This window comes from Adiantum capillus-veneris, chromosome 12, assembly GCF_014529385.1.
Source record: "Adiantum capillus-veneris isolate H3 chromosome 12, ASM1452938v2, whole genome shotgun sequence".
Lineage (NCBI taxonomy): Eukaryota > Viridiplantae > Streptophyta > Polypodiopsida > Polypodiales > Pteridaceae > Adiantum > Adiantum capillus-veneris.
Window position 1 is genome coordinate 73886713 of NC_140942.1, and position 12516 is coordinate 73899228.

Below are 12516 nucleotides of genomic sequence, written 5' to 3' on the forward strand. Positions count from 1 at the left end.
GATTATCATATCACCAAGGAAGTTATATCCTTGAAAGGTGGAGTGTAGTTTATGACGGGATGCTTGGGATACATTATGCCATCCAACCAAAGGTCCACATTTTTCATGCGATATGATTTGAAGTTCTCCTTCAAAGCTTCTGAAATGGTGTTTTGTTTGTTTTTCTTGCAAAGGGGCTCCTACTCTCGTGAGAGCTCTATGTGCATATGATATACATGTCTCTGATTCCTCATAGAAGTTCTTAATGGAGAAGCTATAAGAGTGGATTGAGACATGACTAATTGAAACTGTCTGCAGAAGAAGGTGAGAAAAATGGAGGAAAGATATTTTAATATTCACGTGTGAGAGCGTGCAAGGGGGAATGGGGGGGAGAATGAGTTGAGAAAGTAGAGTTCAGTTTTCAAAAATGCAAAAGATTGAGACATTTGGCATTGAATTCTTAACGGCCGTAGACAGTTAGCATAACTAGATTAGGAGTTTTTCAATAAACGTACCTTGTAATGAAAAACTTATTTGAATTTTTAAAAACATGTATGAAAAAAAAATGAATTTCCCATTATCTCTCTCTACGCTGACAGGGCATTTCTTACAATGCCCAAATTTGAGTCCAAAATTCTAATGTCCACAGGAAAGGCACCATTTGAGATTATCAACGGTGTCAAGAAGGTTCCACCTATTCTAAGTACCAAAGATAAGATTTTTGAAACAGATCATTATACACAGGATCTAGACACTGTTTTTGCCAAATAGGTCAAAAAATACTTTGGGAAAGCTCATAGTGCTCAGCTTGCTCAGAATTTTGATTCAGCCTTATTTTGCCATGTGTTTCCATTACAAATATACTGCGCGGGCAATTTCATCCTTTTGTGCAAAATTTTTGTCAGTGCTACTTTCTACAAAGCAGGTTCCTTGCAATCTTCTACAGGCTGTGCTATATAGCACATGTTGGTCTCGCTTCATTTCTCCTCTTTTTGGGCAGTTTTCAGATCAAGTGCAGGCACTCGCCATGGCTGACAACAACATAGATGTGTTCAAGATGTTTAATATTGTGGATATCCTGGATGGGAAGATTACCCAATGTGGGCTTAGATGATGCAACATGTTCTTGTGTCAAAGGACATTTGGAATGTTGTGCAGGACATTGATGTACATCTTGATTCTGTGGATACATGCAATGTTGAGGATGTTGCAGGTTTTGGTGGCAACATTGCTGTTGCGAGAGATGTTTTTCCTATAGTTGAGCAAGCTCGTTGGGAGATTATAATATTGATTGCATTATCTGTGAAGCACACTATTACTCCTCACATTCGATCGGCTAAATGTGCAAAACAAGCTTGAGATCTTCTTGTTATTCTTTATGCAAGTCGCAAACAATGAGGCTAAAATTGCATTGCTGCATAAAGAGCTAGAATCAAAGATTATGCATGAGGAAGATGACATGGACACTTTCCTTTCTGGTATCAAGTATATTAATGAGCAACTCGTTTTTGCAAGCGAAGTTATTTTAGACAATTCCCTTGTGCAGACTATTCTTGATGCTTTTTCGAATTCTTACCAGACTTTTGCTAGTACTTGGAGACTTATGACCCAAGGAAATTTTGATGTTGTCAAGTTTGATGCATTATGCACATTGCTATTGCAAGAGTCTCTTTCCAGAAAAAACAGGGCTAAACAACGTGCAGTTGAACAAGCTTTTATTGTTACTCAAAGAGGTGGTAACTACAATGTAGCTACTACTCATGGTTCTTCAACAAGTGGAAAATCATATGTTGCTAATGCTTCTGCTAGCAACACCTTGTCTGGGAATTTTGGTAAAAAGGGGAAAAAAAGATGCATTGTCATTCTATTGCAAAGCTAATGATCACTTGATCAAGCAGCGTCCTAGATTGAAGGCAAAAGAGGCCAAGAAGAAAGAGGCAGATTCTACTTCAAGTGCAGCTATTGTAGAATCTTCTATGAAAGGAGATTGTGATGTTGATGTAGATGCAAAGTACACATTTAGTGAAGACTGCACTTATGATCCTTTTCTCCATAATGCATGTATGTCACTTGTTGCAGATTCACATGTGTGGTACTTTGATAGTGGTGCTACAAAGCACATTACCTCGCATTGTGACTTATTTACCTCTCTCAAAGTTTTCCCTCATGGGAATAGAGTGACTTGTGCCAACAATGCCTATTATATGGTCAAGGCAGTTGGAAAAACTGTACTGGCTGCTGCAAATGGTAGTTCTTTCACACTTGTTAATGCAATTTACACTAGTCTTGTAATTGGACACTTAGGTGTCCTGAGATACTAAGTGTCCAACCAAGTTTTGGCAATTTATTTTTCAATCTAGAAAGAAGTTTTTTAACACCTTGCTTCTACTATAGGATGGTTATGAGAAAAAGAAAACACTAGATTTTCTCCACGTCAGAATACAATCCCTATGGAGAGAATTATGGTAAGTTCTAGGTCAGAATACAATCCCTATGGAGAGAATTATGGTAAGTTCTAGGTCATAAATTTCAGTAGAATTTCAAGCAAGTTTTGCCAAAAAAAATCATAAAATTATTATACCTTTTTATAGAAATTGCATTTTTTGTGTTTATAAAAGCCAAGTGTTAGTACTTAGTGTTACAAAACAATGGAATTCCCTTCAAAGGCTAGTTTTCAAGTCACCCGCAAGTTATAGGCATAATTTCATACTTGATCACGTGCTAAGTAAGAGCATAATTTTGGTATTCCAAAGGTCCCCTCATCAAATTGGGGCTATTCTAGTGTAGTTTCACAACTACAAATGACTTTATATATTGAAACCAAGAATCGACGTATTTTTCCAGCTCCCTAACTCATTTAAATCTCGTTGCTTCATTTTTTCTTGACCTTATAAAGTTGATTTCTTCAAAGCGTCGCAGTCTTACGAGGGTCAACTTGAGGAGTATAGTTCTTGATCATGGTAGATTCTAAAATGCAAGGTTATATTTTTTCAAGGGGTTTTCTTAGATACATTGTCTAATGCAAGTAGCATTTAATTTAAATTTGTAAAAAAAGGACACTTAAGTTTCCTGTTTTGGTACCAAATTAGTGATAATGTACCTGGGATCAAAAAGAACCTTTTGTCTATATCTGCACTTGCTAGACTTGGTCTTGCTGTGAAATTTGTGGATGACAGGTGTACAGTTCATGATCTTAATTTTGGTGATAAAATTATTGCATCTGGCATTTTATATAGTGGGTTGTATAAGGTCACTTTGTATGCCAAGTGTGGGCAAAATTTTTCTAATACAGTTGAAGATTCAAAGGTTGTTTCAAATGCAAAACTTTGGCATGCACGTTTTGGGAATCTGAAGCCAGTTTACCACGTTTGTAGAATTTGATATGGTTGCTTCTTTGCCGCCTCTTGAAGCACCTATGAAGCATGTTTGTGAATGGTGTATTTTGGGTAAGATGCAGTGTTCAAAGTTTCCAAAGGATGGTTTAGTTAGGGCTACATACAGGTTACAGCCTTGTACATAGTGATATTTGTGGGCCTATGCAAACTCCATCCTTAGGCAATTATCTGTACTTTGTGACTTTCATTGATGATTACTCCATGCATGCATGGGTGTAACCGCTTAAACCTAAGTCCGAAGTGTTTATGTGCTTCAAACAATTTTTGGCTATCGCTGAAAATGTCTCTAAGCGTACTATGGGCACCCTCTCTTTACATCAAGGGGGGGGGGGGGGGGGGGGGGGGGGGGGGGGTATATTTCTCATGAGTTTAATGCATTTCTCGCTAGTCGTGGGATAAAACACCTATGTATATTGCCATGTACACCTTAGCAAAATGGTGTTGCTGAAAGCAAAAAAAGGTCGCTTACAGAGATGGCACGATGTATGGTCAACAGTCAAGCTTTTCCACATTTTCTTTGGTTTGAGGCCATCATGTGTGCCACTTATGCACTTAACAGGTGTCCTACAAAAGCTTTGTAGTACATGACTCCATATGAAGCATGGCAAGATAGAAAGCCATCTATTGATCACATGCATATTTTTGGTTGTTTGGTTTATGCTTTGGTGCCACAAACATGACACAAAAAATTGGATGATAAAGCTGTCAAATACATTTTTGTTGGTTATAGTACTGAAATCAAAGGTTATAGGTTATACATCCACAAACAAAGCATATCTTGGTTTCACATGATGTTGTGTTTGTCGAAGATTATGTATAGCCTTTTCTATCAGGTACTAGAGACAGTAATGTAAGCCCATAGGACATTTATGACAGTTTGTTGCCTCTTTTCAATGGTGGAAATTCAAATGTATATTCAAATGAGGCAAATGTATAGCCTATGGGGGTTTTTTAAAATGCTACGGATCAGCCTATTTAGGATGCAGATATACATGATGTACTTGATGTGGAAAGGGATGAGAATGAGAAAGCTAAAGGTATGCCAAAATGGATGGTGTATACTTTGCGTGAAATAAATTGGATGCACCTTTGTCTAGTCATACTCGTTCAGGTTCTCTCCATGCATCTTATGCATCAAATTGTTATGATTTGGTTGTTTTAACTTATGTGATATAGAGAAACCTCTATCTTTTGATGAAGCATAGAATTCAAAAAATTGGATGGCTGCCATGCAATCAGAATATGATGCACTTATAGAAAATGACACATGGACTTTATGTGATTTTCCTCCTGGCAAAAAGGTCATTGGTACAAAATGGGTTTACGAAACGCAAGCCAGATGGTGGGATTGATCACTATAAGGCTAAAGTTGTTGCAAAAGGCTATGCATAGCAGAAAGGCATAGATTATGAAGAGATTTTTGCTCCCAACTTCCCACTTGTCGCGTGACTGATGTGCGTGTTCTATGTGTATTGGTAGTATATCAATCAGATATTGTTACTGCTTTCTTGAATGGTGATATATTTGAGGAAGTTTATGTAACGCAGCCTTGCGGTTCTTTCATTAAAGGGCAGAAAGATAAAGTATGCAAATGTAAGAAAGCTTTATATGGGTTGAAGCAATCTCCTCGTGCTTGTTATGAGAAAGCTGACACTCATTTGGTTAAATGAGGCTTTTGCCAAATGAGACACATATTTCTAAATTTAAGGTTGATTTGAATGCTACTTTCAAGATGAAAGATTTGGGGTTCTTGCATCATTAGTTGGGCATACAATTTAAGCAGTGTGATGGTGGTATTGCCTTCTTGTGTCAAACAAGTTATACATAGACATTCCTATGTAAGTTTGGACTTGAGGACTACAAACCTATTGCTACTCCTATGGAAAGGGGTTTGAAATTGAGTCTTCATGATGCTAGTAATCGTGTTGATGTCAATCTTTACCAACTGTTGTTGGAAGCCTTATTTATGTATGCAATACAAGGCCAGATATTTAGTTTGCACTCTCACAGGTCAACAAATTTATGCATAGCCCAGGTTCTAAGAATTGGCAGGCTATCAAGAGGATTCTTTGCTACTTGACTGGTACTTTGCATCTTAGCTTGTTTTGTCCCAAGGGGTATCATTGCTGCTAGATTTACATGCTTTTTGAACTCAAATTGAGTTGGTTGTTATGACACGTGAGTGTCCACAAGTGGTTTTTGTTTCAGGATCGGGAATTCAAGCATATCATGGTTGAGCAAGAAGCAACCTATTGTGGCCACTTCCAGTTGTGAGGCTAAGTACATGGCAGTCTTCACAGCTACAATTGAGTGTGTGTGGCTCAAATACCTTATGTTTGATTTGGGTGTTGAACAGGACATTGCCAACATCATCTACACTGACAAGCAGAGCACATTGACAATTGCGAGGAACCCACATTTTCATGCTCGCACTAAGAACATTGAGGTGCATTATCACTATGTCAGGGAGAGACTCTCATCAGGAAAGATCAGCTTGGCTTATGTGCCAACACAGGACAACCTTGCAGATCTTTTCACAAAGGCATTGTCTCGTGAGAATTTTGAAGTTTTCCACAAATCTTTGAGATTACTCCCCTTTGTGGATTGGTCATGTCCTCATGACATGGCACTTCCCTATACTCTATGTGCCAGCTCTCATTCACTTCATCACTCCCAAGGGAGGATTTTTTATCAATACATATGTGGTAGTGATGTGTGTGAACACACTTAGAACCACCGAGGCATTTTTCCATCACTAGGAGGTTTTTTTCCCCCGTGCATTGTGTATATACGCCCAGCATTCTAGAGCTAACATATCTTTTCGTTGTACACTAAGAAATACTACTCTCTATCGTGTGCCTTGCGCTTCTTTGCTGTCTCCAAGCTGTGTGTGTTTCCCTGCAACCCTATTTCCAACAAAGCCTACAGAAACGGAAGGGTAACAAAAATGGAGAGCTTACCTCTACTAAATAGTTGAGGAGATCTGCCAAGTAGGGATTTCCATTGGCTCCCTTTTTTTTTCTATCTCTTCAAATGCTTTAGGATGACTGGTCAAGGATTGTAAGCACAAGAAGTCAATTAAGGGAATAGGCATATCAAATTTTGATTTTGATTTATGTCTTCAATAGTTTGAATATGATGCTAATGTTTTCATTTCCCACGATGATGGGGAGTTTTTATCATTTTTGGCAATATCTCACTTTACTTTGTTTGGCAAGTGGCTCACAAATTATCTACCATAGCAAAATTGGCTTCAAAAGAACTACTTATAGGATACCCAACTATTGTTGCTAATATAGGTTTTCAAGAGATTGAAGATTGGAAAATTTGTTGGGGGTACTAATGGGCTTCAGTGTGTCTATGGCTCAATGGTGAAATTGGGTTCTAGACAAATTCAGGGAAAGGTCTTTCATTGGCAAACTCTATAGCCTCCCCTATAAGCTTGGGTCGTTGTCCTTAATCATTACACTATGTCTTCATTGGTTTATTTTCTTGCATGTTGAAGACCTTCTAAGTATCACATTCATTAAATTTACTCTCTAGCCAAGAGGTTTCTATGAGTGGAGATGAAGGTTTGAATAAGATATCTAAAGTTGCATACAAATATTGTACTCTAACTAAAGAGCAAGGAGATCTTGGGCTATTGAATGTGGAATTGCTAGCTAATAAATTATCAGCCAAGTTAATTGTCAAAATCATGGGTACTAATGATCATCAAGAAAAATGTTAACACTAGGTTGGTAACCTAACAGGACATAAAACTGTCCTTTGCAAGGTCTAAGAAAAACTTAACAACTCCTAGAAGAGGTGTTTATTCACAAAACCCTTCATTGAGAGTATTCACAAGACCCATGTGCTTTAGGAAAAATTATAAGAATGTTGAAATGTGTAATCCAATGGAAGAACTAAGCCCTCAAAGTAAGTGCTTTTTTACAAACAGCAAAAAACGGGAAGTCCATTAGTGCGTAGCTTAGTGCTCCTAAAAAAAAATTGTTCTAGTCATTCCAACAATTTTACAGGAATCTATAATAGTATAGATTTCAATTGGAAGAGTACCTATGACCTCAAAAAATCTATTAGAAGTCTCACATTTTACTTGAAATTAGCATGTTTTTAGACAGTTTGAGGTGTAAGTGCATTTACGGTTACACATGGCTAATTGATCATTCAATTTAGTATACGAAGCACTTTATGAGCACTATGACTCTTGCTAGGTATCACTGACACAAAAAAGTCACTTCTTTTCATCCTCCATTGATAATGACAAGGAGATTATGAATGAGAAATTCTTCCCAGCTATAGAACACTGTAATACTAGTAAGTTATATTGTAGAGGAACAAATTTGCAAGCTTGAATCAAGGTCCTCCATGATAATTTTCCATGTGCACCATGAATAGGTATGACCAAAAAACATTATGCACATTAGAAATTAGAAACCATTTTATAACAATGTATTTTTTTCTAAAAATATAAAGCTTATTAGAGCCATTCTAGAAGGACAAAAGATAACATGTCAAAGCACTAACTTTACAACAAGAACAAATTCTTTCAACCTAATATGCATACCACATTGGTCATCATCACCACATTTGAAAAGACTTGCATATACTATTGTTCAATGAATATAAGTTACAATGACCATAGCCTCCCACAATGATAGATAGACCTAATGAGAAAAACCATACAACCATGTGAAAGAGATCCATATGTACATTGGCCAAAAGGATAGCCATAAATATAAGCATTTGGACGTCTTTAAAATCACAAGTGCTATTCTAGCATAGTTATAACCATAACAAGGCAATAATGCCATCATAATCATATCATGGCACATGTTGCTATTCCATGTTTCAAGAGAAACATATTCTAAAACCCATTAGTGATACCATAAGATTCATGAGACAGGAGCTACCACATGTTCACAAGACCATAAGCCATCCACAACATCATGTCAAAAATACTTGGCAAGATGTAAAATGCTTGGCGCGATTAAAAACACCAAGAAGACCGAGAAGGATCACAAAATTTTGGTAAGATAGAGAAGACTAAGCAAACAGACTTGGTACCTAATAAAACCACTTTAGTGCGCACATAAATCATAAGACCACAAACCCTAGAAAGCATTTGGCAAAGGGCTCATGCACACCCTTCCGTACATAAACCACATCAAGTCCCTCCAGTGGAGTATTATCAACAAGCAGCACAAACCCTAACAAAGTTGGGCATGAACATTAACTTCATCAACTCGCTCCACCTAACCATCATACACAAGATCACAAACCTTGGAGTACATAAACCACAAATACTTGCTCCAAATGAACATTACACACTCATGAACTTTGCGACGATGAGAGGAGGACAAGAAAAGAAAGAGCAAGCCATCTACAATGGGAGAGCAAGCATCTATTGTCGCCATATGTTTCCTTACCAAAACATAATCTTCCAAAAAATTTTCCTACAGTTGTTACCATAAACAAGTGTAAAAACACTCCGAGTGAACCCTGGCAAGAGAGAACTGGACAACAAACCAACAAGATAAATCATGAGACCCTGGCGAGATAAATCATAAAACCTTGGCAAGAACTCATAAAACCCCTGGCGAGAAAGGAAAATCATAATTTCAAGAGGGAAACACTGGATCAGATGTAGGCTATTTTAGAACCGCTATTATAAGTGACAAAACGCAGACACAACCCATAACCTGGAGACAAAAACCCTGGCGAGATTGAACCCTGGCGAGATTTCAAACCCTGGCCTGGCGAGACAACAAACCTTGGCCAGCCAAAACCCTGGCAAGATTGCAAATTGTAACAAGACAAAACCCTGGCGAGACACTACCATGAAGTATAAAACCATAACCATCAAAAAACAAGAATGGACCTCACAACTTGTGCAATTGCCATAATCATAATTGGGCCCTTGCCATAACCATAAGCAACAAATAAAACCATAAACATAACCTAGCAAAAACCATAAACATAACTTGGCACAAGAACATCTCTATCCATAATTGCCACAAACACATATGCCATAAAAAGACCAAGATATAAAGATTTCCATATCCATAATTGAGCACTTGCCATAACCATAAAGTGGCCCATGACCAAAACAACCACTTAAACTTGTCCTTGCCACAAGGCACATCACCAAAACCATAACAAAAGGCACATTGTCTTCACCCAATCCCCAATCCCTGGAAACAACACAATCGACTAGGTGGCAACCATATAGAAGTTCTTGACATAACCAAAGGCATCTGTCATAACCGAAACCATAGACAACCATAATGCCGCAACAAAAGATCGTGCCAAAATATCACATGAAACCATATTACCTGCCATAAGACCACAACCAAAGAAACAGACCATAAGCTCAAAATAAGGGCAGCCCATGTCAGACCAACAGCAAAGGGAAAAACCAACAGCAAATGTAAAAACCTACCATCATCAAAGGGAAAAACCAGTAGCCAGAAGGACCAGCAAAAGGGACCGACCATCAGCAAAGAAAAACCAGAAAAACCAGCAGCCATCTGTCACCAACAAAAAACCAGTAAACCAGCAAAAAGAACCAGCCATCGGGTAGACTCCATCAGCCAAACCCTGCATGTCCTGCAAAAACAGAAGTTAGAGAGTATGAGAAACTAGGCCTAAGCCATGCAAGTATGACAACAGTCACTAGACCATGAAGAATGCTAAAAGACTTACATAAGATGGATTCTCGTCGTCTAGTGACTCTCGAGCGACCATCAAAGAGAAAATCAACAACTACCCTTGCATGGTAGTCCTTGAAGCAAGGATCAGCACACATTACCTTCTTACACTTACCACATCCCCAAATAGTGCGGGACGGTTTCGAGCCCTGCACTTCTTTGTGCTCAGACAAAAGCTTCTTCCGTTTTGCTGAGCATACCACACAATACCTACTTGTTGTATCATGCAAACGAATGGGAAAATGGCCATTGTATGCATCCTCTATCACCGGTCGCTTACACACATACGGCCTAAAAGCATTATTTACCAGCTACTCATGCATATGTAGCATAAACTCAAACCTGAATACATCCCTCTTGCCATAGAGGTCTTTCCAAATGATCCAACAATTTGTGAAGACGGAATCCATGAGACCCCAAAAACCTGCATGCCACCACTTAAAACCATGCATTGTACTTTGCAAGCTATAACCACTCCCAAGAACCATACTATCAAATGTGTCACAGCCAGCCTTACATGCATTGTATTGCACCGCAACATCAGGACATACAACCTCCCTCCTCTTTCCATCACTCATCAAGCGCTTTACCTCACCTTTATGCATTCCATAACAATTAGAAGCAAACAAAATTTCTTTCTTGTCCATCCATGTGCAAGCAAGGACTCACTAAGCTAGAGATGGCCTTCCACGCGAGAGATGGTGTTGTCTCTGTGATCATGCAGCCAGGTAGAGAGCGAGAGAGCAGGCGAGTCTCTTTTGCTTGTGGGTTGCAGGATGCTTTGCATGGAGTGCAGAGTAGTGAGCTCGTTGTGCACACAGTTGGGGCATGACTTGAGCAGTCACACAGAGAGGTGACAGAGTCAGACATGCATGCTTTGCTACTGACTGAGCAAAGCAGAGAGTCAGTTGTGCGAGATACTTCTATGCAGGATAGACAGGTAGAGCGGTCTTGCTCTAGTGAGTCACGACAGGAGGACGTTGTGCAAGAGTCTATGCATACGGAGTTAGAGCATGAGAGCTCTAGCGAGTCACAACAGATTGAGTGGTCATGTTTGCAGTGGATGATTGCAGAGGAGGCTGAGACGTCAGCGATTATACAATCATTCCTTTCTATGCTCGACAGTGAGCATGGGGATATAGTTGTGCAGGATATGTCTTCCAGCAGACACCTAGAGCAGCTGGTTTGCTCTGAGGTTTCACGACAGGTTGATGCGTCTTTTGTGGACAGTCAGGAGATGCATGTGGCTGACACGCCTTGTCAGTCAGAGATGCCTATTGCGAGGGATATATATGTTGATGCATGCTTCGTAGAGCTAGCAGGGCCCGCTATCATTGCATCGGCATTCGGTGGTCTCATGTATGAGATGTTGATCCTGAGACCGGATATCGCAGCTGCAGTGGGAGCATTTGCAGTTGGGGTTGTCAGTCGTTTGTTGACTGATGATGGCATAGTGCACGAGGGAGATATGCAGGTATTGTGTACATACTTGCAGTACGTGTGCAGTACGTCTGGTGGTGTATGGACTTACACGGGAGCAGGACAACCGGATGCACACGATCACAGCCAGCCAGTGGGCATCGGTTGAGAGCGGTTTTCTCTCACCTTTTGTAGTCTTTAGACTAGGTTCCCTTGCTTAAAGGCACAGTCACCTTTAAGTGGGAGGTTGTTGGAGTATAGGCGTCTGTGCCTTGCCCGGCCGCCCAGAGTCTGGGCGCCCACTGACTTGTATACCTTATACATAGCATAAGTGTATAGGGGGCTGCTCACTCTTTGGAGTCTCCCCACCCACATCGTGTGTGTGTCTCCTTCTCTCTCTCTCTCTCACTCTCCTTATGTGGTGCTCCCCGATCGCCTTCAGCTTCGCTTGATGTTAAGGATCTCTTTGGACATCCATCTATACCAGGTTTTTGCACACCTTCCTCAGAGATTCCATTTGTTTTGGATGAGAGGAAATAAGATCATGCTCTCTACATCAGAGGACATAAGACTTTCAAAGCTGGCATTGGACACCAGAGGATGTATTTAGGGATGGGTTTTCCCAACTCCACAAGAAATTTCTAATACTTATATTATCTCCCCACCTTGTGTTGATCTTGTTGTGAGCAAGATAGAGTTGTTTAAGGAGAAGGCGAGAGGTATCCATACTAGAGGATTACAAGATCAACTATTGGAGATGGCTAGTGTGTTCTGTGGAATGTTTTAAGATCTCACGTTTTGTGGTAGGTCTAGATCCAGAGAAAAAAATCATTGTTTGAGGGTTCCCTTTGCAACTCAGTTGAACCCCTCAAACATAAGGCTAAAAGGATAGCACTTACCGTTAACTCCAAGTTTGGTACTCTAGTTGATGAAGCCTTGACCACTTTCAAGGATATTATGTCCTCATTGTTGTTGGCGGGTTTAAAGGGAGACATTCTCCACCATCTAATCCC

General features: G+C 39.6%; 1 long non-coding RNA gene across 1 annotated transcript; it reads right to left on the reverse strand.

Moving 5' to 3' along the window:
• Window positions 1-9428: 9428 nt before the first annotated feature.
• On the reverse strand, window positions 9429-10640 carry LOC147445953 (uncharacterized). The gene is made up of 2 exons (XR_015189924.1): window positions 9817-10640; window positions 9429-9709 (listed from the first exon to the last, which is right to left on the reverse strand). It is a non-coding gene; the product is annotated as an uncharacterized LOC147445953 (long non-coding RNA).
• Window positions 10641-12516: the final 1876 nt, after the last annotated feature.